The sequence below is a fragment of the Lissotriton helveticus genome, chromosome 5_1, assembly GCF_964261635.1.
Source record: "Lissotriton helveticus chromosome 5_1, aLisHel1.1, whole genome shotgun sequence".
Classification (NCBI taxonomy): Eukaryota; Metazoa; Chordata; class Amphibia; order Caudata; family Salamandridae; genus Lissotriton; species Lissotriton helveticus.
Genome location: NC_136065.1, coordinates 1,945,272,885 through 1,945,298,929, shown reverse-complemented (window position 1 = coordinate 1,945,298,929; position 26,045 = coordinate 1,945,272,885).

Below are 26,045 nucleotides of genomic sequence, written 5' to 3'. Positions count from 1 at the left end.
TTGGTCTTGTGTTAAGTCTGATCTGATATATATATTTTTACATAAAGGAACGTATTTTTTATATATTCACAGTCTAGTGTCCATTTGTGGGGGGATTGGTACATTTTACTGTGTGTGCTATTACAAATGCTTAACTGAATAACGCCTGAAGAATAGCCTTGGCTGCTCACGCCACGCACCTGGAGGGTGAGCAAGGGTAATTCTAAGGGGTCATCCTTTGCCCTGACTTAGAGGAGAGGGTCCCTGCTTGTCACAAGTGCATACTTGCGCCAACCAGAGACCCCCAATTCTAACAATTGGGAATCGGTCACATCTGACCTTTTGGTTTTCAATCTCGTGGAGAATAGGTATGCTCTTCCCTATCGCGAGTTCCCTCTGCATTACCCTCCTTGCCAAGGGTTTCGCTCAGAGGACCACCTGCTACTCCTGCAGGAAGAAGTACTGGCGTTACTGAGAAATGGTGCGATAGAGGTGGTTCTGGAGCAGGAAAGGGGTCAGGGATGCTACTCCCGGTATTTACTGATCCCCAAGAAAGATGGCAGACTCCGTCCAAGCCTGGATCTCAGGGTTTTCCACCTCTTCCTGAAGCAGGAGAAGTTCAAGATGCTCACCCTTGCGCAGGTTCTTCAAGCGCTGCTGGAAGAAGACTGGATGGTGTCGATCAACTTGCAGGATGCATATTTCCACATCCCCATCCTGAAGTCGCACAGGAAGTATCTCCGTTTTACCGTGGGTTCGCAGCATTACCAGTTTGCGGTCCTTCCATTTGGTCTTACTACTGCGCCTCAAGTCTTCACCAAGTTGATGGCTGTGGTGGCGGCACTTATCAGAAGATCAGGGATACCAGTTTTCCCTTATCTGGACGAATGGCTAATCAAGGCAGAATCTCCAGAGAAGGTGCTCCATCATCTGCAAGTCACAACTCAGTTGTTGTTCAGATTGGGTTTTTCGATAAATGTACCCAAATCTCACCTGGTGCCCTCCCAGCGCAACCTGTTCATAGGTGCTGTACTGGATACAACTGTGTGTTGGGTATTCCCTCCTCCTCAAAGGGTTCGCGACATAGAGGAAATGATTCCTTTATTTTACAATGGAGCAGTCGTTCCAGTCCTGAAGGTCCTCCGTCTGCTCGGTCTGATGGCTTCCTGCATTCTGTTGGTCAACCATGCACGCTGGCACATGAGGGCACTCCAGTGGTGCCTCCGCAGGCAGTGGTATCAGCACAACGGAGATCTCAGGGAGTCAGTGAGGATCTCCAGAGAAGCTGCAGCGGATCTGTCTTGGTGGAGCGTGGAGGGCAATCTGTCTCAAGGAAGGCCCTTCCATCTTCCTCCGTCGGTTGCCACAGTAATAACGGATGCATCCACTCTAGGGTGGGGTGCTTATCTGGGGGATCTGGAGATCAAGGGTGTTTGGTCTCCAGAGGAAAGGTTGCTTCACATCAACCTTTTAGAGTTGTGGGCGATACATTTAGCGCTCAAGGCCTTCCTCCCTTCCCTTCGTGGTCAGTCAGTTCAAGTCCTGACGGATAACACTACAGCGATGTGGTATGTCAACAAGAAGGGAGGAGTGGAGTCGCAGTGCCTTTGCAGAGAGGCTCTGCGTCTCTGGTCCTGGGTTCAGGACCATCAGATTTGTCTGATGGCAAATCATCTGGCCAGGGTTCTTAATGTGCGTTTGGACAGTCTCAGTCGACAGTTCTCAGCCGACCACGAGTGGAGGCTTCATCCGGAGGTGGTTCGTCACGTCTTTCGGACGTGGGGATCTTCTCGGGTGGACCTGTTTGCCACTCACGAGAATGCTCACTGCCTGTCATTCTGCAGTCTCCAGTATCCAATGCAGGGAGCTTTGGGGGACACGTTTCAGTTGAGTTGGGACTTAAAACTCCTTTACGTGTTTCCTCCCATACCCTTGATTCCTCGAGTTCTGAGGAAGGTTCGCCAAGACCGGGCCCAAGTCATATTGATCGCCCCAGATTGGTACCCAGATCTTCTCCACCTCTCCTCGTGCCCGCTGCTCCGTCTCGCTCTCAGGGCATATCTCCTCTCTCAGATGGAGGGGCAGGTTCTACACCCCCACCTCCAGACCTTACACCAGAGCTTTCCAAACTATGTGTCGCGACACTCCACTGTGTCGCTTGCCATGTGTGGGTGTGTCGCACTTGTGTCCATTCTTTTGTATTATTTCAAATTACGACGACAAGACTAATCATGCAGGACGGTACTGCGCCACATGGTGTATGGAGGTCAGAGACGCAACTAGAGTCAAGTTTCAAACAAAAGGCAGAGTGGAGCTGCAGGGGCTCTAATCAGGAGGGGACGACATCAAAGCCTCATTAACTAGCAAAAGGTATTTTAAAGACGTGTGAAGTGCTCGGGTGCCTGCACGGGAAGGTGTCTCATCCCGGGCTACCACACACGAGGGAGGAGGGTGGGGGAGAGGGGGGGCTGAAGCCTTTTGAGTCCAAGTGGCGTTGCGCGCCTGATGGAGGTGTGGGCATGATCAGCCGTCGCCTGCCATACCACAGGGCACGTCGCTGTGATTGAAGAGGGAAGAGCACTGCTGCTGTAGAGATCCGTGACCTGGGCTGCAGGAGTGAGCCACAGAGCGGGAGCTATGGAGGAGACCCCCCTAAGAGAGCCCTGTAAACTGCGGTACCTAATGTCTGCACCACAGTGGGGCACCTGTCACTTTTTCCTCCTGTAATGCACCGTTTTCCACCTCTTGTATTTTGTTTGCTCACAATTGTCATTTTTGCCTCATGTAACTTAACGTTTGCTCTTGTAATTTGTTCACTTGTAATGTTTCTCCTCGTATATCAGTTCTGTTCCTACTGTGAAGCACTCTGACGCCTTCGGTAAAGTCTGCGCTATATAAAAATGCATACAAAATAAATTAAAAAACGAACTGCCGGCCTGACTTTTATAAAATTGCAGCTTGTTCAGTGCTGTGCTTGGGGCGGCCCTGAACAGTGGAGATACAAATATAAGCTCTCTGGCCTGACCAAAACATTAAAAAGAAACATTAAAAAAAAAAACAACCGCAATAGTTGGAAATCTTTTACACATACTTTCAATGAGACACTCATTGCATCCCTATCTGTATCTACCCCTTTCCTTGCCAAATTTCTGCAGACCCAATGTATGTGTGTTCTTACAAATCATAGATTTAAAAAAATACCAATGAAAGGTTTTCGTGAGATGTTGCGTCCCCATACATTTCGTTATTTGCTAGTGAAACTGAATTACTGTGTCGCAAACTGATGCGTGTCTAAAAAGTGTGTCACCAACATTAAAAGTTTGGAAAGCTGTGCCTTACACCTTCATGCCTGGAGATTGAGCGGGGCAACCTGAATTATTTTTTTCTCCCACATGATGTGGTGGATGTCATTTTAGCAGCTAGGCATGATTCCACCAAGTTAATCTACTCTTATAGATGGTCTAAATTTGTCTCTTGGTGTGGGGAGAAGTCCATTGATCCTTTGAAGGCTCGATTGTCTGACATACTTCAGTTTGCACTTTCTTTGGCTCAGCAAGGGTTTGCTGTAGCTAGGGTCAAAGGTTATCTTTCGGCCTTGTTGGTATTTCTCTGTCTGCCAGATCAGCCGTCCTTATTTAAATCTCCTATTGTTTTAAGGTTTCTATAGGGCCTTACAAATAAATTTCCTCCTACTCCCTTTATTGTACCTCAATGGGACTTGAATCTTGTGCTCACTTTCTTGATGGGTTCACCTTTCGAACCTTTGCACAAGTGTCCCTTGAGGCTGTTGTCTTTTAAAACGGTCTTCCTGATTGCAATTACCTCGGCAAGGAGGGTAAGTGAGCTTCAAGCTCTTAGTTCAAAGCCCCCATTCTTGACCATTCATACTGAACAAATGGTACTCAGGACCAGGGCTGCTTTTCTGCCTAAGGTGGTAACTCCCTTCCATCTAGGGCAGTCAATTACCCGTCCTACCTTCTATCTTCCCCCTCACCCTTCCAAGGAGGAGGAGAGACTTCACCGCTTGGACCCGAAGAGGGTGGTGAGCTTCTACCTGGACAGAACCAGGGAGTTCAGAGTGGATGACCAGCTCTTTGTTGGTTTTCTTGGAGCCAGAAGAGGCAAGGCGGTGCACAAGCGCACGCTGTCGAGATGGATTGTCTTGTGTATCAAGATGTGCTACTCTCTGGCGGGTAAGGAACCTCCTGAAGGTTTAAGAGCTCATTCCACTACAGTAAGGTCTGCTACATCTGCTTTGTCTAGGGGTGTACCTGTAGGGGACATTTGTAGAGCAGTGACTTGGGCTTCCCTCCACACGTTCGCGAAGCATTACTGCTTGGATTCCGAAGTGAGGAGGGACGGCCACTTTGCGCGTTCTGTCCTCCAGGATTTTCTGGTTTAGGAGAGTGGACACCCTCCTCCGGGAGTGGGGACTGCTGTGGGACTCTATTCACAAGGTGAGGAATCCACTGGCAGATGTATCCATCATTACACATCAGAAGCGAGTGAAAAAATATATTCTTTAATCCAAACACCTGATAAAGAACAAGTGTATATAAAAAATAAAGAACAACAAGTAAAACATCTACTATACCTAACAAGAAAGGAGATCAACCAGAGAATGCACGCATCCACCATGATTAAATATCACAAAGCTCAGCGAATACCACGAGGCCTCAGGATAGCTCTCAAACCCAGTTTATGTAAAAATACAAAAAACTTCACCGAAAAATGGTACGCCATCTTGAACAAATGTAGTTTGGACCTTATTCTATTGATCATAGAGGAATTGGCACAAATATTGGAAGAACTCAAACAAGACATGGAACAAACAAAAGCAGAACTAAGCAAATTAATTTCTCCTGAAGAATTGGCCACCATCCTAGAGGATATTAACACCCAATTAACAAAACACTCACAAGAAGTCGAGCGTAAATTACGCAAATATAAACGGGACACACTGGACTACAAATTACAGGAGGTATATACATGGGCGGAGGTATACGCAAGAAAAAGACAAACCAAAGGATACACATCTGACACAGATACATCCTCAACGGACAGTGAAAGAACAACCCAGACGAAAACCAGACCACAAAAAGAACAACAGCAAAAAGAACAAGCAACCACATCAACAGCGGCGCCTTTTTTAGAGGAAGGCCGAACAGAAACAGAAGACTCCGGAGGGGACGCAGAAAAAGAAACGGGAACAAACCAACCCCAAACTCGATCAGCTTTAACCAAAAAGGAGAAGAAAAGGCAACTACAGACACAGAAAACTTAGTGATAAACATCTCGGATTATACATTCAGTCCCATACAAATAGCGACGTTACAAAAAGGATTGTCTTTTGTTCCTACAGCTCATACCAACACTTTAGAACTTGAAGTTAGCTTATTCAAACTAACAAGAAAACTACGTTTAAGACACTTTTTTGAAAACGTCGTAGAAACACAACCCAAAGAAGAACCGAAAGAATTGAAGGGTCTTAATACTCGTAGTACATACATGCCACCAATAAGCCACAAAACTATAGACCTCTATGAACAACTTTGCAGTAAGGAATTACAACAACTAAACACCAAACAAAAAGCACACAAAATGAATATGACAAAGAAAGAGTTTGGCATTTTAAGATCAATATCAACCAACCGGAACATCATTTGTCAAAAGGCAGATAAGGGAGGAGCCTTAGTAATACTCAACAAAACGTATTACGAAGAAACTATGTCTGAACATCTTGAAGACACCAACTTATATATGCAGATGGAATCAAACCCCACAGAAGAAATCAAAAAATTTTTGACAACCATTGTAAATAAAGCACACGATTTGGGCATCATCACAGATAAAACTCAAAAATATTTAACTCAAGGAAATAGTAAAACACCATCAATTTACTTAGTACCTAAAGTACACAAAGACTTACAAAAACCACCTTGTAGACCAATAGTGTCCACCAAACAAAGCATCCACGAACCAGTGGGGAAATATCTAGGTAGATACCTTCAACCTTTGGTATTAAAAACCAGATCATACTTGAAAGACACTACAGACTTTTTACTAAAATTATCAACGATCAACCCAGAGGATAACATGATCATGGCTACTATCGATGTAAAAGCGCTTTACACCTCGATACCGCACCAACACGGATTGGAAGCTATCGAAAGGGCCCTTTTAGATAGCGAGTACTCACAAGAATTGCAAGTATTCATTTTAGAGCTCATGCAGTTTACTCTACTACATAGTTATTTTGAATACGAAAAAAAATGGTACATCCAAAAGAGCGGCACATCCATGGGAAATTGTGCCGCCCCGGCATATGCAAATTTATTTATGGCAACATTTGAAGAGGAATATGTATACCAAAACCCCATCTGGAATGACCACACCGTCATGTATGTAAGGTTCATAGATGACATTTTCACCATATGGAGAGGCACAAAAGAGTCATTAGAAGAACAGTTGAAAATTCTGGACACTAAACTTGATCAAATCGGTTTTACATGGAACATTAATGAATCAAGAGTAGAATATCTGGATGTGGAAATCACCAAACAGACCAACACATTTTCTACCAATTTGTACCGTAAAAACACAGATAGGAATAATCTACTACAATACAAAAGCCATCATCCTCCGGCCCTCAAGAAACATCTGCCATATTCTCAAATGCTCAGGGTTAAGAGAGTGGTCTCAGAGGCCACACAATGTACAGAACAACTAAATCAAATGACAAAAAGATTCAGAGACAGAGGATACCCTCAAGACGTTACTCACAAAGCATTAATTCGAGCTCAATCCAAGTTGAGGCAAGACCTCCTCCAAAGGAAAGAAATAAAACCGAGTGACCGCATTACATGCGTGAGTAAATTCTCCACAGTCAGCCCTCAATTCAAGCACATTATCAAAAAACATTGGCCTATGTTAAAAATGGAACCCGACTTTCGAGGCATCTTTACACAAGAACCTATCTTCGCCCACACTCGTTCGAAGAATCTCGCAGATTTTTTGAAACCAAGTAAAGAAGACGCCAGCAAAACCCCTTTCCGTGGAACTGTACCATGTCACAATTGCAACACATGCAATAACATCATAAAAGGATCGATCATAACTCACCCACAAAAGGGTCATCCCATACCATTGAAAGTAAATGCAACATGTGATTCTACGAATTTAATTTACATGATTAAATGTCCATGTGGAGATGTTTACGTAGGACACACAGAAAGAAAACTGAAAATACGTATTAATGAACACAAAAGTACCATAAGACTGAAATCCACGAAAACCAGCATTGCAGAACATTTCACTCAGATGCAACATAATGTAAGTCAACTAAGAGTGTGCGTCTTAGAAACACTACCAAGAAAAGAAGGATTCTCAAACAAAACGAGTTTATTGAAACAGGAGAATTATTGGATTTACAATTTGGGCAGCCTGAAACCGGGCGGACTTAATGAACGCACAGAATTTTTGTGTTATTTATAAGCATATATATAGAATGTACTGAATTTCTTTGTCATGTATAATCATGCACATTTTTGACATTTGCAGCAGCAGCTGGTTAACATTAAATTAAGAGCATAATACTCGCTTTTTAGCGGTATTATAACATAGTGGAAGCGAGCACTAGGGCGGATCGACTAGGTACTTAACGCACAATAAAGTTACATAGTAAGTAAAAAAAAGCCGCGAAGGTTACATTAGTGCGCATGCGTGAACTTCCTAACACCGGAAGAGAAGAGAAAACAGCAGGTCGAGATGCAGGGCAGGACGCAGCAAACGCCGAGGTGAGCCGATAAGCCACTTAACCACAGAAACCTAATGCGCGTAAGAAAGCTCCACTTATCTAGTTCCTTCATCGAAGGATTTAATTATTAATGTATTGAGCCAGCGCACTCGGCGAGTTTATAAATCATGTTTTAGAAGCTACAAGACGAACCAAACAACAGACGGCGACCCGAAGTGTAATACGCCCATAATACTTTCTCTGTGTAGCAGACATTTAAAATAGCGACTGTAATACCTCTAACCGTTAATTAGGATTTATGCAACAAGAGACCTACAAATAAGTTATGCGCACTAGAGTAATCAATTAAGAAATAGTTAAGAAATGTATAAAAGCATATGTAATGAATTTTATGAAATTACGGTTGCTAATTTGATTCATATTTTCTTTGATCATTGTAGAAAATTATTTCCCTGATGAAGGCAGTATTTTCTGCCGAAATGCATTGGATTTGAAAAAATAAAACGAAGCAATGGATTAATCATACTTATTTTGAATATGCATCACGTTTTATTCATTTGAACTTGAAGAATTAATTTCAAGCTGGAGACACAGCACAAATCGGTGCCCAGGGGGACAGCAATACCCAACTAGGTACAGCTGCTACTAGTGGTTCATTACGTATCACTCCAGACGGGGAGTGAACCCTGGAGGCACGAAAACTACGATAAAACATAGCGTAAAAGCGGTGCACAATCCTATACCCACAACGTATCCATCAGAAGAACAAGTTACTTACCTTCGGTAACGCTTTTTTTGGTGGATACAGTATCTGCCTCTGGATTCCTAACTGGCCCACCCGCCTCCCTGTTGTCCACTCTTCTATACCTGATTTAGTGTAATGTAAATATTTTATTGTCAAAGGAAATGTGTTGTTATGATTGCTTTCCTGCATTGACTACACACTGTGTGTGTTATTTTGATTATTTGGTACTGTGTACATTGTGTACATTGTGTGTATCCACCAGAAAAAGTGTTACCGAAGGTAAGTAACTTGTTTGTTTCCACGATCCCTGAAGGATCAAGGGTTGTCATGTTCAATAGTTTCCAGAAACTATTCGCCCCTTGGTAAGGTTAGGAGGCTTATTGTAGGGGCACTGTGAACTAGCTGGTCTACAGGTGAACATATCCTTTGAGGGTGTCTGGAATCAGTCTGGACACCAATCCCTTAGTTTATGTTGCTTGCTTTTCTCACACCACACTCGCATTTTGCTGCTAGATATCTCTTGCGCTTTTTTGCATACATTGCTGCCCTGATACTTTGTCTAACTCAGATCACAATTTTAAACTGTTGAGATAACATTGTTTTTTAAAGTTTTACCTGTTGCTCCCATTCCGTGTTTTCATCTGCCACACTTCCCGCTCAGCCCTGGCGGTACCCAGATGTTATGTGGGTCGCACTGCACCAGGGTTGACGCGCTAGTTGTTTGCTCACCAAAATCCATTTAAGGCACACTGGGTTGTCCGTGCAGCGGGTGTGCCGCCAGCACGCCAAAGGCAAGCCCGGAGCGTGACCAGCCCCAGAACCCCTGGCAGTTTAAAACTCGGGACAAACAGCAGTTCACAGGACAGGGAGGAGGGGCCATAGCGATGATTTACCGGGATAGTTGCGAGTAGAAGCCATCTTGGATTTACCGGCGGAAGCGCTGTACTTCACCATCAATTTAAATAACCTTTTTAACTTTCTGAGACTTTGGATTTATCACCCACCAGGACCTAGGGCCACGTTTTCGCAGGCTCCAATGACTCATTTGGAGTCTTATATAGACTCCCACCCTTTTATAATTCTTGTAGATTTTAACTATCACCTGGAATTAATTAACAATTCAGACACAGGCAGACTATTAGACAATTCGGCAGCATTTGGTTTTAGCCAGCTGGTTATCGAACCCACCCATCAGGCCGGCCACACTTTAGATGGCATATTTTCTAATAACGCAGATATTGGTCTTCTCTGAAAGAAACAGGTTAGTATTAGATTCCTTACCTTAGAATATCCTCAGGCGTCAGACTGGATCCAGAAAATTTTGCGTAGCAGTACCCCTGCGCGTCGGTAGGCGTTGTCTGCGGCTCCGCGTCCGTCGTTGGCGCCGGGTAGATGACGTCGTCGGAGTACTTCGACGCCACCCTCGCTCGCTGACGTCAGTTCTTCTTTTTTCCGCGCCAGCTAGCGCAGGTCCGGAGAAAGCAGTACCTTAGTAATTTTTTGACAAAAACTTTTTTGATCTTTTTGATCTCTTCTCGAGTCTTCACGACTCTCGGTGCCGTTTCAAGCCCTGTACCGACTGATGTCAGTTACCGATCCCCACCGCCGGTGCCTGTATTGCCTTGGGCTCGACCATGACGACCGGTCGTGCCCCGACTGCCGGGCCTTGACGTCGAAGGCTAGGCGGGAGCGGTCCCGCAAGCGCCTCGAGCTCTGGCAGTCGGCCCCGCGCCGCTTGTGGTCCGGGTCCACGAGGGGGTCGAGGGACCGGTCGCGGGGCCACAGTCATCGAAGCTCGACGAGTCGACACCATTCGTCGGGCTCCAAGTCCTCAGGTAAGAGGCACAAGAAGTCGAAGAGACGCCATCGCTCTTCTGACTCCCCCCCCCCCGCGTGAGTGTCAGTCTTCCAGGACTGGACAGAGGAGCTAGGGGAGGCCAGTGGTCTTGATACCTCCCCTGACACTGGCTTTGTCTCCCCTCCTACCGTGGCTACGGAGGAGGGGGCTGCTTATAGTGTGGTGCTGACGCGGGCAGCCAAGGCCTTGACGCTTACGCTCCCCGTCGCTACTGTGAAGTCTAACATCCTCACTGAGGTCCTTAAACCGCAGACTGGCGCTCCAGAGCCTTTACTGCCGTTTAATGAGGCTCTCATGGACGTCCTGTTGGGCACCTGGTCCAGGCTCGCTACAGGCCCCCCTGTAGATAGGAACGTCGCCAGGCGCCACCGCCCAGCTCCGGGCGACCCTAGCTTCCTGTCCACCCACCCTACCCCCGAGAGTCTGATTATCCAGGCCTCTACTTCCCAATCCGCATTCCCGACTGCTCCCCCTGATCGGGAATCCAAGAGGTATGAACAGTTTGGTAAGAAACTGTTCTCGTCCCTTAGCTGCGGACTGCGGTCAGTCAACACCGCTTGCCTCTTGATCCGTTATACCCACTCTCTATGGGATACGGTTGCGGCCGTGCTGCCTGAGTGTCCGGAGGGGGCCCGGGCAAAACTCGCTCAAGCCCTCGCAGAGGGACGAGACGCAGCTCGGTACTCTATACGATGTGGACTGGATACCAGGGACTCGCTGGGCAGGGCGATGTCAACGACGGTGGCGGTTCGCCGCCACGCCTGGCTGAAGTCCGCCAACTTCTCGGCCGATGTCCAGAACAACCTCATGGACATGCCGTTTGATGGCAGCCACCTCTTTGGTGGCAAGGCAGATCATGCGCTTGAACGTTTCAAGGACTCCAGGGCTACGGCCAGGTCCTTGGGCCTCTCGGGGCAGCATCAGCAGCAGTCTGCTTTTCGCTCCTTTCATGGCCAAGGAAGCGTGGCGGTGGGCGTGGTAACCGCCGTGGCGGTGCCAGGGGACAACGGCGAGACCAGTCCACATCTACTCCCGCAGCATCCGCCTCAAAGCCCTCCTAGTCCAAGCTTTCAGGCCCATTTAACGCCAGTGGGGGGCAGGGTCCGCCATCACCTCCTTCACTTGCGTACCATCACTTCGGACAGGTGGGTGCTGCAAATAGTCCAAAGGGGCTACTCCCTCCCCTTCGAGGCGACCCCTCCAGCCATGCCACCGTAGTACCACCGCATGTCGGGGGATCCCTTGCAACTTCTGCAAGAGGAAGTGTCGGCCCTCTTGGCAAAGGGGGCCATCAAGCGCGTTCCTGGGCCAGAAGTAGGGTGTGGTTGCGATTCCCACTACTTTCTGGTACCCAAGAAGGGCAAAGGGGGCCTCCACCCTAGCTTGGACCTAAGGAACGTCAACGGCTTCCTCCGGAAGGAGAAGTTCAAGATGCTGACTCTGGCTCAGGTCTTGGCTGCCCTGGACCCCGGAGACTGGATGGTAGCATTGGACTTGCAGGACGTGTATTTCCACATCCCCGTCCTGCCGGCCCACCGGCGTTACCTGCGGTTCACGGTAGGCCATGAGCACTTTCAGTTTACCGTGCTCCCCTTCGGCCTTACCAGTGCCCCACGGGTGTTTACGAAAGTGATGGCGGTGGTCGCAGCTCATCTGCGCAGGTTAGGGGTTTCAGTCTTCCCCTACCTCGACGACTGGTTGTTGAAGGCAGGCTCGCCCCAGACAGTCGTCAGCCACCTCTAGACTACGGCCGACCTCCTGCACATGCTGGGGTTCTCCATCAATGTGCCGAAGTCGCACCTGTGTCCCTCTCAGAAGCTCCTCTTCATCAGAGCGGTTCTAGACTCGGCGCAGTTTCGGGTTTATCCTCCCTCACAGCGGGTTCGGGATATTCAGGCTCTGATTCCGATCTTTCAGCCGTTATCCCGAATCTCGGTCAGGTTGACGCTACGGCTTCTGGGGCTGATGGCCTCCTGCATCCTTCTGGTGCATCATGCCCTGTGGGGGATGCGGGCTCTGCAGTGGGACCTGAAGTTTCAGTGGGCCCAACATCAGGGCAACTTGTCCGACCATGTCTTGATCTCGGAGGGCACTGCAAGACAGTTGCAGTGGTGGCTCACGGACCGCGATTGGGTCAGCAGCAGATCCCTCTCCCTACCCCAACTGGAGCACATAGTTGTGACGGACGCGTCCTTCCAGGGCTGGGGGGGCCACATGGGAGAGGCGGAGATCAGAGGACTTTGGTCTCCCGCGGAGTCCCGGCTCCATATCAACCTTCTGGTGCTGCGGGCGATCCGGCTTGCACTGAAGGCATTCCTCCCCTCTGTCCGGGGGAGTGTAGTGCAGGTGTTCACAGACCACACCACCGCCATGTGGTACTCCAACAAACAGGGCAGGGTGGGGTCGTGGACCCTATGCCAGGAGGCTCTGCGCCTCTGGCAATGGCTGGAACACCTGGGCGTCACCCTGGTGGTTCAACACCTGGCAGGTTCCCTGAACGCCAGGGCGGACGAACTCAGCCGTCGGTGCATGATGGATCATGAATGGCGTCTGAACTCGGTCGTGGCCCAAGGTTTCTTTCAGCAGTGGGGAGAGCCTTGGTTAGATCTATTCGCGACAGAAGAGAATGCGCAATGTCATCAGTTCTGCGCGTTGGAATGTCCAAGGCGGCACTCGCTCGGCGACGCTTTTCATCACGAGTGGAGTTGCAGTTTGTTGTACGCCTTTCCGCCTATACCACTTCTGCCCAGAGTGCTGAAGAAGATCAGGCGCGACCGGGCCCAAGTCATCCTCGTGGCTCCGGACTGGGCACGAAGATACTGGTATCCCGAGCTACTCAGCATGTCAGTCGATCCCCCGATTCGTCTGCCTCTTCAGGAGGACCGTCTGTCGCAGCAGCAGGGGACGGTCCTCCACCCGAACCTGTCCAGCCTCCACCTCCATGCGTGGAGATTGAGCGGCGACAGTTGAGGCCATTTGACTTGCCTCCTGAAGTGTGTGATGTAATTCTGGCAGCCAGGCGTCCCTCCACAAAAGCGGTATACGCCTGCAGGTGGAACACATTTGTGGCATGGTGCACAGCAAAGGCTGTGGATCCTCTCTCTGCCCCCCTTTCAGAGATTCTCCTCTTCCTTCTTTCTCTTGCCCGGCAGGGCTCTGCTCTGGGCACTCTTAAGGGCTACCTCTCTGCCATTTCCGCCTTCTTGAGGCTACCTGATCAGCCTTCTCTTTTCAAGTCCCCTATTGTAAATAGATTCTTGAAGGGCATCACTCATATGTTCCCTCCTGTTCCTCAGTGGGTCTTGAACCTTGTTCTGACTTATCTGGTGTGCGCTCCCTTCGAGCCACTTCATAACTGTCCTCTTCGTCTTCTTACCCTTAAGACTGCATTGCTAGTTGCCATCACCTCTGCAAGGAGAGTGAGTGAGCACCAGGCCCTTTCTTCTTAACCTCCTTTCCTTTCTGTCCATCCGGACAAAGTTGTGTTGCGGACGGACGCGACCCTCTTTCCTGCCCAAGGTAGTCACAGCCTTCCACATCGGGCAGTCCATCACCTTGCCCACCTTCTTTCCGCCTTCGCATCCCTCGAAAGAAGAAGAGAGGCTCCATCGTCTGGACCCAAAAAGTGCGCTCTCATTCTATCTGGATCGCACACGCCTGTTCCAGGTGGATGACCAACTCTTTGTTGGTTACGTGGGAACTAAGAAGGGTCGGGCGGTGCACAAACGAGCCATCTCTCGGTGGGTCGTCTTGTGCATCAAGATTTGCTACTCTTTGGCGAGGAAGGAGCCTCCTGTTGGGCTGAGGGCCCATTCTACTCTGGCCACGGCAGCTACCACTGCCCTGGGTCGTGGAGTCCCCCTTCAGGACATCTGTCAGGCAGCGACGTGGGCCTCGCTGCACACGTTCGCAAGACACTACAGCCTGGACAGCCAAGTCCGGAGCGATGACTTTTTCGGCCGTTCAGTTCTCCGGGACTTTCTGGTGTGATCATTGGTTCGAAGACCCACCACCGGGGTTGGCATTGCTTGGGTATCTATTCTAAGGTAAAGAATCTAATACTAACTGTAGGAAGGTGGATATCTGACTATGGTTACCCCCAACTTTTTGCCTAGTGTTTTGCTGGTTTTTGACTTAGTTGGCCTGGGATCCTGCTATTCAGGACCCCAGGCTTCCTGCTCTGTCTGTTAAAATGGTACATATCTAATTGGATACTGAGTCACCTTATCAGTCCCTGTACAGTGTACCTTGGGTACCCAGGGCATAGGTGTACCCAGGGCCTGCAGCATGTATTATGCCACCCCTGGATGGCCATTTAAAACTAACAACTGGCTGCTAAGACAGCTGGGGCAAGGTGGTGTAATCACCCTTTGCTATAGATATAGTATACCTATATCTAACCCCAAAATGGACACATATACTCCTATCAGTCACCCCTATGGCAGGCCTTATCAATCCTGAAGGCAGAGTGCTTGGAATTATGTGAGATGGTGCTCTGGCATGAGCTGAGCCCGTCTGCAGCTTGCGGAACCAAGTCCTAATAGCTGTTCCATGATAACGCATACCATATACTCTTAAGTGCATTATAATCCTCGCGGTTATATGCCAACTCTGGTATCGCTTTATCAAAACATGTCGAGTAAGGTGTCATACGAATTGGAATACTAACCCCTCGCCAATTCTAACGACGGGGTTAGCATTCCACCCTTCTAGAGGGACACGACATGTATGTACCCTGTAACCCCGGTTAAAGTCAGACATAGCCTCAGCTCCACAAGATGGATGCTGCCACCGAGACACAAGTCTGCCTTCCTGCTGCTGGGAGTCCTCCCAGCACAGGAGGCAAGGACAAAGGGTTTCCTGCCAGGGGCGGTGCCAGCACCGTCCCAGACAGGATTTTGTGTATCCTAGGTAGGCAGGGCTTTAGAGGATGGTGACTGCAAGTGGCACCCCGGTGCTCACTGTGCATAGGCCGGCTTGAACCAGTTCCAGGGGCACTCCAGCCCCTGATCGCTATACCATATACTCTTAAGTGCATTATAATCCTCGCGGTTGAATGCTAACTCTGGTTTAACATTATCAAAACATGTCAAGTAAGGTGTCATACGAATTGGAATACTACCCCCTCGCCAATTCTGGCGACGGGGGTAGCATTCCACCCTTCTAGAGGGACATGACATGTATGTAACTGTGAACCCCGGTTAAAGTTAACTCGAGCCTTGGCATCACAAAATGGATGCTGCCACCACAGACACAAGTCTGACCTCCTGCTGCTGGGAGTCCTTCCAGCGAGGGAGGCTTGGACAAAGGGTTTCCTGCCTTGGGAGGTACTAGCACCACCCCAGACAGGATTTTGTGTATTGGGTAGGACAGGCCTGAAAGGAATGAGACATGCCTGGGGCACACAAGGTGTCCTGTGCATACACCGGTTCAAACCAGTTCATCCCTGCCCCAGCTCTGGCGCGAAACCGGACAAAGGATAGGGGGTGTAACCACCCCCCTTCCTGGTCCCACCCATAGGAGGGACCTAGTCGTAGTACAGCCCCCTTTAGCAGGATAAAGGTAGGAGCTGGTCCCATTCCAAATTAGATTATCCTGAACAACTTTTACAAGAAGAAACTCTGGCCTTCGACGTTCTGCTCCTCAGAAGACTGAAGAATCTCCCTTGTGGGCAAGGAGTGTCCACCCTGCAACTGCAGGCACCATCAAGCGTCCAGCGGCTTCACTTTGTCGTCTTCCCTTGAGGATCCAGACTTCAGAGCCCGACAAGACCCGGATTCCCAGACCTCTCCGACCTCAACTCACATCTGCAGCACAGCTGAGATCCGTGGGTGCGACGAGACACGTGGGACCGGCCATCTTGGAAGAAACTGCACTTCGCTTCCAGCACGACTCCCGAGATAAACTCCACCAAGTGCTTTGGGGATTGAGAAGCCCCTTGCCCCGAGCAGCCCCTGCACCGAAGATCAACCCTCAAGCCTCCACGAGATCTGCGTGGGGCCCTTCTGCTTGTTTGCTGCTCGACGCGTTGTCTGGTCACTTGCCGGCTGGCTAGTGACCTCCTAGATGACGAACTTTGAAATCTACACTGCTGGTCTGGTTGCTCCAGACTGGCCCTGGCTCCCTTCCAAAAGAGGGGCACCCCGGACTCTCCTAGTCCGCACCAGATGATTTTTTCATTCACCGCGTGGGTTGCCTTTGCCAAGGCCTGTTGACTCCGGATCCGACACCGCCGACAGCGAGAGCCTGCGTGGGACAGCTCGTACCTCCATCCTGGCCGTCGGAGACACCTCCTGGTCCACGTGGCTGCAGAGTCAAGCGTCCACTCTTCACCTGATCGCGACGATGACATCTGGTTCCTTCCTGGTTCCACTCCAGTCACTGGCTAGTGACTTTGAACATTGTCCCCTCTGCTTTCAGGTCTTCAGCATCTCTGATCCACCCTTGGATCACACCAGACATCTTCCTCCTGGTCGCCTGCAGCATCTTTTCATTCAGGCTCCATAGACTTCAACGCAGAAACCCGACACGACTTCGCACCTATGCACCCGCAGCCCGTGGGTGAGGTAACAAGAGCATTTCGGTGCTCAAGGGTAGCTTGACTCTCCAAGTGTCCGGATTTCCAGTCGTTTTAGTCCTAGATAGTAAAGACTGTCCGTACTTACCTTTTTCGTAAACTGTACTGTCCATTGACTTTGTTCCGCCTCCCGCGTTTGAGTACACACTCTGCACACGCGTCCCGTGGGCCTCCTAATTCTTACCTAAGGTTAGGATAGTGTAGTCCCAGCAATCCTACAGCCTCTGGACAGCTCCATTCCTTCTATCGATTTCCTTATACCATTTACTTAGTATATGGTTTGCTGTGCCCCTAGGGCACCATTGTAATTTTGTGCAACTTATCGTATTTTTCCTAAGAGATATTCATGTGCTTAGCCCTCTGATCTCATAAAGAGTTCAGAGGTGTTTGTTATTAATAAATATATTGTTTATTTTCATAACAACCTGTGTGGTGTCCTTTCATCTGGTATTCAAGGGGTTATATTGTGGTAAAACAGCTGGCTTCACATGCCAAAAGAGTTTAGCCTAAGACTGCTTTGTCCATGCTACCATTAGGATAGCTGGTCTATAAGGTTGACTGACAACCAATCACCATAAGGGTTGTTTGGACTGATACAAGGTGATCACTAGAACTAGTGAGCATCATATATCAGGCCAACTTCTCACACTAACTTGTTTCTTTCAGATGCACAAGTTACTTACCTTCGGTAACAATATATCTGTAAGAAACAGTAGTTAGTATTAGATTCCTTACCGCCCCACCCATCCTCCCCGTTCTGCGAACCGATATCTAGGGTTAAGGTCATCCCCTTTCAGGGCCCTAGTTTTATGGCACCAGTGTTGGTGTTTATCATGGCTCTGTGTTTTCTTACGCGGAAAAGCTGTGTATAAGAACTGACGTCAGAGTGAGAGGGCGGCGTCTAAGTACTCCGACGACGTCATCCTGGTGCCAACAACGCCGATGAAGGACGCGGAGCCGCAGACGACGCCTACCGACGCGCAGGGGTACTGCTACACAAAATTTTCAGGCAGGCTATTTCAACATCAGGGTCATTCTCCCAGCTTACCAAACTCAAACAAAAGCAGTGAAGGTTAAGACCAGATGTTTAAGCCGACGATCTAGAAATAGCCCTTGGTCAACTCCCCCTCTCTCTGGCTAAGGACAATAATGAGGCGGCATCTATGTTTAATGAATGGCTCCTGACAGCAGCTGACTATGTGGCATCTAAAAAATGGGTGACAGTCAAGAGGCTAAAGCCTTCGTCATCCTGGTACAGCTCTGAGCTGAAAGGCTTAAAAGTAAACTGCAGGAGAGCGGAGCATCTTTGGAGACAAGATTATAGCAAAGACAAGAAAACAATCTATATTCTTGCTCTCCAACAGTATAAAGACGCAATTATTGCCGCAAAAAGTAAGTAAGTTTTTTATTAATTATGTTTTGGCTCTCACTGAGGGCCACATAAGGAAATTAAACATACAAAAATACTGTAATAACAAATAAGAAAGCAAATATATAAGGATACATAGTTGACAATACATAAACAAAATACTACAGTTATCAACTTTAGAGTGAGTCATGGCGACATTTCAGTAATCTCAATAAATATTTAAGAATCCTTTAAAAAATTTAAAAATTCTGCAACAAAACAGTTCATTGGGAGGGCAGTAAAGTGCGTGAATAAACAATTTAGCATTTAAGATTCCCAATTGTAGACAAATAGGTTTAATCCATTTAACTCGTAAAGAACGTAAAGCAGGGCAAGTAAACAAGACGTGGTTACGATCTTGAACAGCGACATCACAGAGGTTACATATCGTGGGACTCCCGTGCCATTTTGCTAAAAGAAGATTAAGAGGGAGTAGATCATGACGTAGGAGATACCATAACCTACGTACTCCATGAGGAATATTCCAGCTCAAATATTGCTGGGCCAGCTTGGGGGTATATGTCTCTAGGAGAGGTTTCCTGGCACATAATCTGGGTTGGGCAAGAGTATCCAGCTTAACAGATAACTCCCACGAAGCTCTTTTTAATAAATTTTTAAGTTCAGAAGAATTAATCAAGAATAGGGTACTCTCATCCAACTCTAACAGGGCCACAGCTTTCCTAAAATTTTTTAATAAAGAGGAAAAATCATTAAGATTACCCAGTAACTCCTTTTTTACAAGTTCTCTTAGAGTACCAGGTTTTCCTCTAGCCAAGCATGCTACCCATCTTACCAGGGCCACCAATCCCTGTGTCCAACAGCTTCGGAGCCCAAATTCTAGTCTGCATGACGAGGTAGAACATGCATTACTAAGTGATGTAATTTTTCGGAGGACCCGTCCTTCCATTTTTTGAAGGAATCCCCAATGTTTCAGCCCTACTAGTTCTATTCCATATAGGAGTGTAGCTGGCACTTTGGCTTTAAAAACTTCCAAAAAAAGAGAGAAGTGTCTCTTCCCAGTAGCATTATATAACGAACATAGCCCCATTCCATGGGACAAAGCTTTACGGGAATTATGTTCGATATGGGGAGTCTCACTAAGATTCGCTGATATTATTTTGCCTAAAAAAGGGTAAGTTTTAACAACGTCAAGTCTTTGCCCCCCAATTGCCCACTTATAATTGCTCGATCTGCATTTTCTCTTACCAAAAATACACATAATTTTACTTTTTGATGTGTTAATTTTCATATGGTGTGCTACAGCAAATTCATTCAATGCAGACAGGCGATTAGATAAACCCTTCGGGGTCAAATCCAAAACAAGAATATCGTCTGCATACATTAAAATAGTTATAGCAGCTCCTCCAATTTTCGGTGCCACTCCTTCACATGATGAAATAAAAATTGGAAGGTCAGCCATATATAAGGAAAATAATATAGGTGCCAGTATGCACCCTTGTTTAAGGCCATTTTGGGAGGGAATTAATGAAGTAAGACCCTCTTCACCACCTTGTAGCACTTTACACCATGTATTCGTATGTAGAGAACGAACCAATGCAAGTAAGTATCCTGGCATACCCAATGCTGCCAATTTTCTCCACAGCGATTGACGATCCACTTTGTCAAACGCCGTGGAGAAGTCAATAAATGCAGCATATATGCCACCATCACGGATGCGTACATACTTGTCACAGATCACCTGCAACATTGTCAGATTATCGAGCGTTCCGTGTTCTTCGCGGAAACCAGTTTGTTCCATTGGTAAAATCCTATTAGTTTCTGCCCATTCCATGATAAGCATTAAAACACATTTCGCGAAGATTTTTCCTATGGCATCTAATAAAGCTATTAGGCGATAATTAGATGGCAACTCCCGATCCCCCTTTTTAAATATGGGGATTAATATACTACCCCTCCAGGATTCGGGAACAGTTCTTGTCCTAAAGCAGGCCTGAAATATAGGGAGAAGAATCCTACTCCAAGTCGCGATATCCTGTTTAATAATTGTCATGGGAAGTTCGTCTGGACCCATGGCTCCAGTAGATCGCATACTCTTTATTACCGTAACTATTGTTTTTTCTGTAGGGAGATTACTATTTTGAATATCATTTATCTCCACCAAACCTATATCCTCCATTACCTCAGTTGGAGCATATAGCGCAGTTAGAAATAGTGTCCAAACTTTTTCACTAATGGCAATAGGACAGGGTGCTACTACAGTACCACAACCTTTCCTTATTATAGACCAGAATTCTCTGGATCGATTAGAGGTTATTGCCTCCCTCAAATTGATCCACAATATATCTTCCTTTTCTCTTTTCAATTTGAGTCTCAATCTAGCTCTTCTACGCTTTAATAATGCTAGTAGAGACTCGTTTTCCTCAGTTCTATTGAGATATTGTTTCCTGATTAATGCATTTATCTCCCTATTCAGGAAAAATAGAGGACTAGGTGAGAAGTGTGGCCTAATAGCAATTCGCTTTTTCTTCGCGAATCCAATAACTTTTTTAATAAGGTTTTCAAGTTGTAGGAATTCTATACCCTCCCACTGTTCAAGTTCAAGTAGAGTATGGGCCAAGAGGCTTTGTATATCCTTCATGGTAGTCGGTCCCCAAAAGCATCTACCCGACCTACGGTCAATAGAAAGGTCTTTATGCTTTAAGGACCAAGAATTATTTTCAATAGGGGTTAACGAAAGAGCCAATTTAATTAATTTGTGATCACTCAGAATAGAGTGAGTGATCACCATATCCATAATCAAATGGAATGACTCAAAATCCGTAATGGCATAGTCCAAAATAGACTCACCCCTGTATGAACCATGTGTATACTGGGCAGGACTATCCGAGGGCATTCTACCATTAATAATAAGCCCTTCTAGGAGGCTTAGTTCCTCCAAAAGAATCTTACCTCTTTTATTAGATTTTATTTTAGGAGGCCAAGCCATTTGAGGTATATTATATATTTCTTCCTTAGACTTATTTCTAAATTTAGCTAAAGTAGAATTAGATAGTTTACTATTTAGATCTCCAACCATTAATATATAAGGGGGATGTTCAGCATCCAATAGGTTTGCTACATAGGTAAACATTCGCTTCATTACTACATTAAAACATTCCTCAGGGGGAATGTATGCGTTTAAAATAACAAACGAAGACCGCGTTCCAACCGTGCCCAGATTTGTAATAGTTATAGATTGGAAGAGATTGCTAGTATCAAAATAATGTGTATATTGCCATTGGAGAGAGGTGGATAACAGACAAGCAATTCCACCTTTCGCATGGCCTTTTTTTGAAGGTTTTGCAGGCGCCTCTAAAACAAAAAACTCTTTCCCCACATAGGGGAGATTTTTACACCACGTTTCCTGCAGGCATATTACATCAGCATTTAGAGTATGTAGAAAGTCAAACTTCTCAGGAGAATTGAACATACCAGCAGCATTCCAGGAGACAATTTTTAAATTCTTGTTAAAGATGTTGGAAAAGTCGTGGGGTATTCGTGGCATTACTAGATAAGGCCCCCGGTAACCAATTCCACATCTGATTGTCTTCTATTAGAGGAACGTCTGTATTTTCAGGCAATGGTAAGGCCTGAGATACCATTCTTTTGCCCTTTGATACCCAGATTTTTAGATCTTTATTACCAAGGTAATGATCGTCCTGTATAGGTACTGGATTGATTATACTATCTCTATTGGCAATAGATAATGCCCTGTTGTAGTAGGGCAGTACATCAATTCCTCTACATTGGAAGAATTCCGCCTGTTGTAGAACAAGATTAGTAATTATTTTTGAGTAAAAAATTACTCTTGTTCGTTGTCCAATACTAGATTTTATTGGAAAGACCAGGTCAATATCATTTGACAGAATCAATTTTAAGGTATTAGTCTCTTTGAAGCAATTAAGGAGCCAAGACCTATTCATTTTTACGTCTTGCTCAAATAACGGAAGAAAATCCAATATTAGTGTATCCGCACAATACACTATACCCTTTACTGGTTGAATATCTAGGCTACTAGCACTGATTGGTTGAGGCCGGAAAGTGGGTGCAGTTGGATTTAATACTTTTACCACTTGCGGCGGAATCCCCATACCATCAGCCGGCATAAGTGAGGATTCTGGCGCTTGTAGCACATGAGGTGGAATCACCACCTTTGTACCATTCCTATCCATATTATCTTTCAATGAGACATTAATTGCATCGTTCATCACCTTAGTATTAGAGGTATTCAACAATGGATTTTCCCCATTACCTGACTCATCACGTGCTTCAAGACTTATGTTTTGAAAAATAATTTGCCTTGGCCTTTTCTTCTTATATTTACGTAGTAACTTCCTATTTTTTCCTTTTGTTTTTTCTTTTCTAGTTTTAATCTGAGCCGGCAATCTATCCCTGCCCTTTTTTTCATGCGTAAAGATGGGAAAAAGGTCATTTTCGATCGTTTGCACCACCTCTACCAAGCTATCATCTTTGACAGTAAGCTTTGACAATTTACTCTGTCCAGAGACAGATAAGGCAGGGGTATTAAGGGGTATGTGAATGTCTGCCTTAACATTTAACTTCATAGGGATATTGCCCTGCGCAGAATTAATACCGTTTGATGGAGTCCGAACTGCAGGTTTAGTAGGTGGTAATATAATATTTTCAACTACAATTTCAGAGGGGTGTAATGAAACATTAGCAGCCTTTTTTGTCAACATTTCCTTCAATATCTCAGACACAGATGATAAAATACAATCTGAACTCACAGCAAATTTACCAAGGAGCAACAATATAGAAGACAATATTTGTTCAAGCGCTATTAGAGATTCAGAGATAGGTTTCTCATTTTTTGGGTAGCTGGATTGAGCAAAAGAACAAATCCCAGATAAGTTTAATTGGGGAGATTTCAATTCACTATGCGTTAAGAAATCCTCTTGAGATTTGTTTGATGGAGTGCTACTATATAGAAGCATTCCGGATGGAGTTGCTCTAATTGGAGTTTTGCCGTCCATAACCTGGGGAAGGGGTTTCTTATCCAAGTACCGACCACAAAGTTCAAGATCGATACTAGTGGAGATGGATGTAGCAGCAAAGTCTTCACCTTCCTTTTCTCTTTCAATAAAGGTATTATGTTCATGAGCCAAGGAGTTGATTTCCATCATTTGAGGGATAGAAGATTGATTTAGTTCAGTCGGCCCGACAGTGTTTAAATCCATTACTCGCTTAGTTTGTGGTTGTGAATGAGGCAATAGACCAGAGTTCACAATTATTGGGTCTCTTACGAGTTTATTTCCAGATTTTTCCCAGATATGTTCCAACTGCATCTGGCCCTTCACTAACACACTACTTTCAGATTTTTTCCTCAAGCGTGCAGAATCGGATATGACATCTACTTTATCTCTTAGCACTTTCCCGGATCGTAATTTCTTTGTAGACATAATACTTCTTTAGGGGATAGACCTTATGCTTAATACGCAGTCACAAATTTCAGATCACACAATTTTTAAAATAAAAGTACAAGAATATTGAAAGAAGCCAATCAATTCACCAAAGGAGATATCAGAGTTGGTTGTCAACAAATCATCCGTATACTTATAATAAAATATTTGCTGCAATTTCGAAGCAGCAAAGAAGCGCAGAAAATAGAAATCTAAAATAACAGGGCCCAGCCCGGCCTACCTCGGCCACTGAGGACCACAGAGGGCCCGCCCTTTGCCCGGGCTTAGCCCCGGGCGCTCCCGCGCGCTCCCGCACGCGGTATAGAGTAACAGTTAAATAACGCCTGCAGCTGTGGGCGTGACGCTGGTCCGTCTCAGGTGTGCAGGTCCAGAGGGCGAGCTGGGATATGTAGTCACCCAGGAAAGGTAGTCTGTGCCTAAAAGCGCTACTGCAGTCCAAGCGCTATGATTCTACAACATGCCCCGGTGAGCTCCGCAGATCAGGGAAGGCTTCAACTAAACAATATGCACGACCTCCTCTCACCATCAATCACTGTCAGCGCTGCGGCACCCGCGCCAGCGGGTGCGGCGAGGTCGTTTGTAGGCGCCTGCAGCTGTGGGCGTGACGCTGGTCCGTCTCAGGTGTGCAGGTCCAGAGGGCGAGCTGGGATATGTAGTCACCCAGGAAAGGTAGTCTGTGCCTAAAAGCGCTACTGCAGTCCAAGCGCTATGATTCTACAACATGCCCCGGTGAGCTCCGCAGATCAGGGAAGGCTTCAACTAAACAATATGCACGACCTCCTCTCACCATCAATCACTGTCAGCGCTGCGGCACCCGCGCCAGCGGGTGCGGCGAGGTCGTTTGTAGGCGCCTGCAGCTGTGGGCGTGACGCTGGTCCGTCTCAGGTGTGCAGGTCCAGAGGGCGAGCTGGGATATGTAGTCACCCAGGAAAGGTAGTCTGTGCCTAAAAGCGCTACTGCAGTCCAAGCGCTATGATTCTACAACATGCCCCGGTGAGCTCCGCAGATCAGGGAAGGCTTCAACTAAACAATATGCACGACCTCCTCTCACCATCAATCACTGTCAGCGCTGCGGCACCCGCGCCAGCGGGTGCGGCGAGGTCGTTTGTAGGCGCCTGCAGCTGTGGGCGTGACGCTGGTCCGTCTCAGGTGTGCAGGTCCAGAGGGCGAGCTGGGATATGTAGTCACCCAGGAAAGGTAGTCTGTGCCTAAAAGCGCTACTGCAGTCCAAGCGCTATGATTCTACAACATGCCCCGGTGAGCTCCGCAGATCAGGGAAGGCTTCAACTAAACAATATGCACGACCTCCTCTCACCATCAATCACTGTCAGCGCTGCGGCACCCGCGCCAGCGGGTGCGGCGAGGTCGTTTGTAGGCGCCTGCAGCTGTGGGCGTGACGCTGGTCCGTCTCAGGTGTGCAGGTCCAGAGGGCGAGCTGGGATATGTAGTCACCCAGGAAAGGTAGTCTGTGCCTAAAAGCGCTACTGCAGTCCAAGCGCTATGATTCTACAACATGCCCCGGTGAGCTCCGCAGATCAGGGAAGGCTTCAACTAAACAATATGCACGACCTCCTCTCACCATCAATCACTGTCAGCGCTGCGGCACCCGCGCCAGCGGGTGCGGCGAGGTCGTTTGTAGGCGCCTGCAGCTGTGGGCGTGACGCTGGTCCGTCTCAGGTGTGCAGGTCCAGAGGGCGAGCTGGGATATGTAGTCACCCAGGAAAGGTAGTCTGTGCCTAAAAGCGCTACTGCAGTCCAAGCGCTATGATTCTACAACATGCCCCGGTGAGCTCCGCAGATCAGGGAAGGCTTCAACTAAACAATATGCACGACCTCCTCTCACCATCAATCACTGTCAGCGCTGCGGCACCCGCGCCAGCGGGTGCGGCGAGGTCGTTTGTAGGCGCCTGCAGCTGTGGGCGTGACGCTGGTCCGTCTCAGGTGTGCAGGTCCAGAGGGCGAGCTGGGATATGTAGTCACCCAGGAAAGGTAGTCTGTGCCTAAAAGCGCTACTGCAGTCCAAGCGCTATGATTCTACAACATGCCCCGGTGAGCTCCGCAGATCAGGGAAGGCTTCAACTAAACAATATGCACGACCTCCTCTCACCATCAATCACTGTCAGCGCTGCGGCACCCGCGCCAGCGGGTGCGGCGAGGTCGTTTGTAGGCGCCTGCAGCTGTGGGCGTGACGCTGGTCCGTCTCAGGTGTGCAGGTCCAGAGGGCGAGCTGGGATATGTAGTCACCCAGGAAAGGTAGTCTGTGCCTAAAAGCGCTACTGCA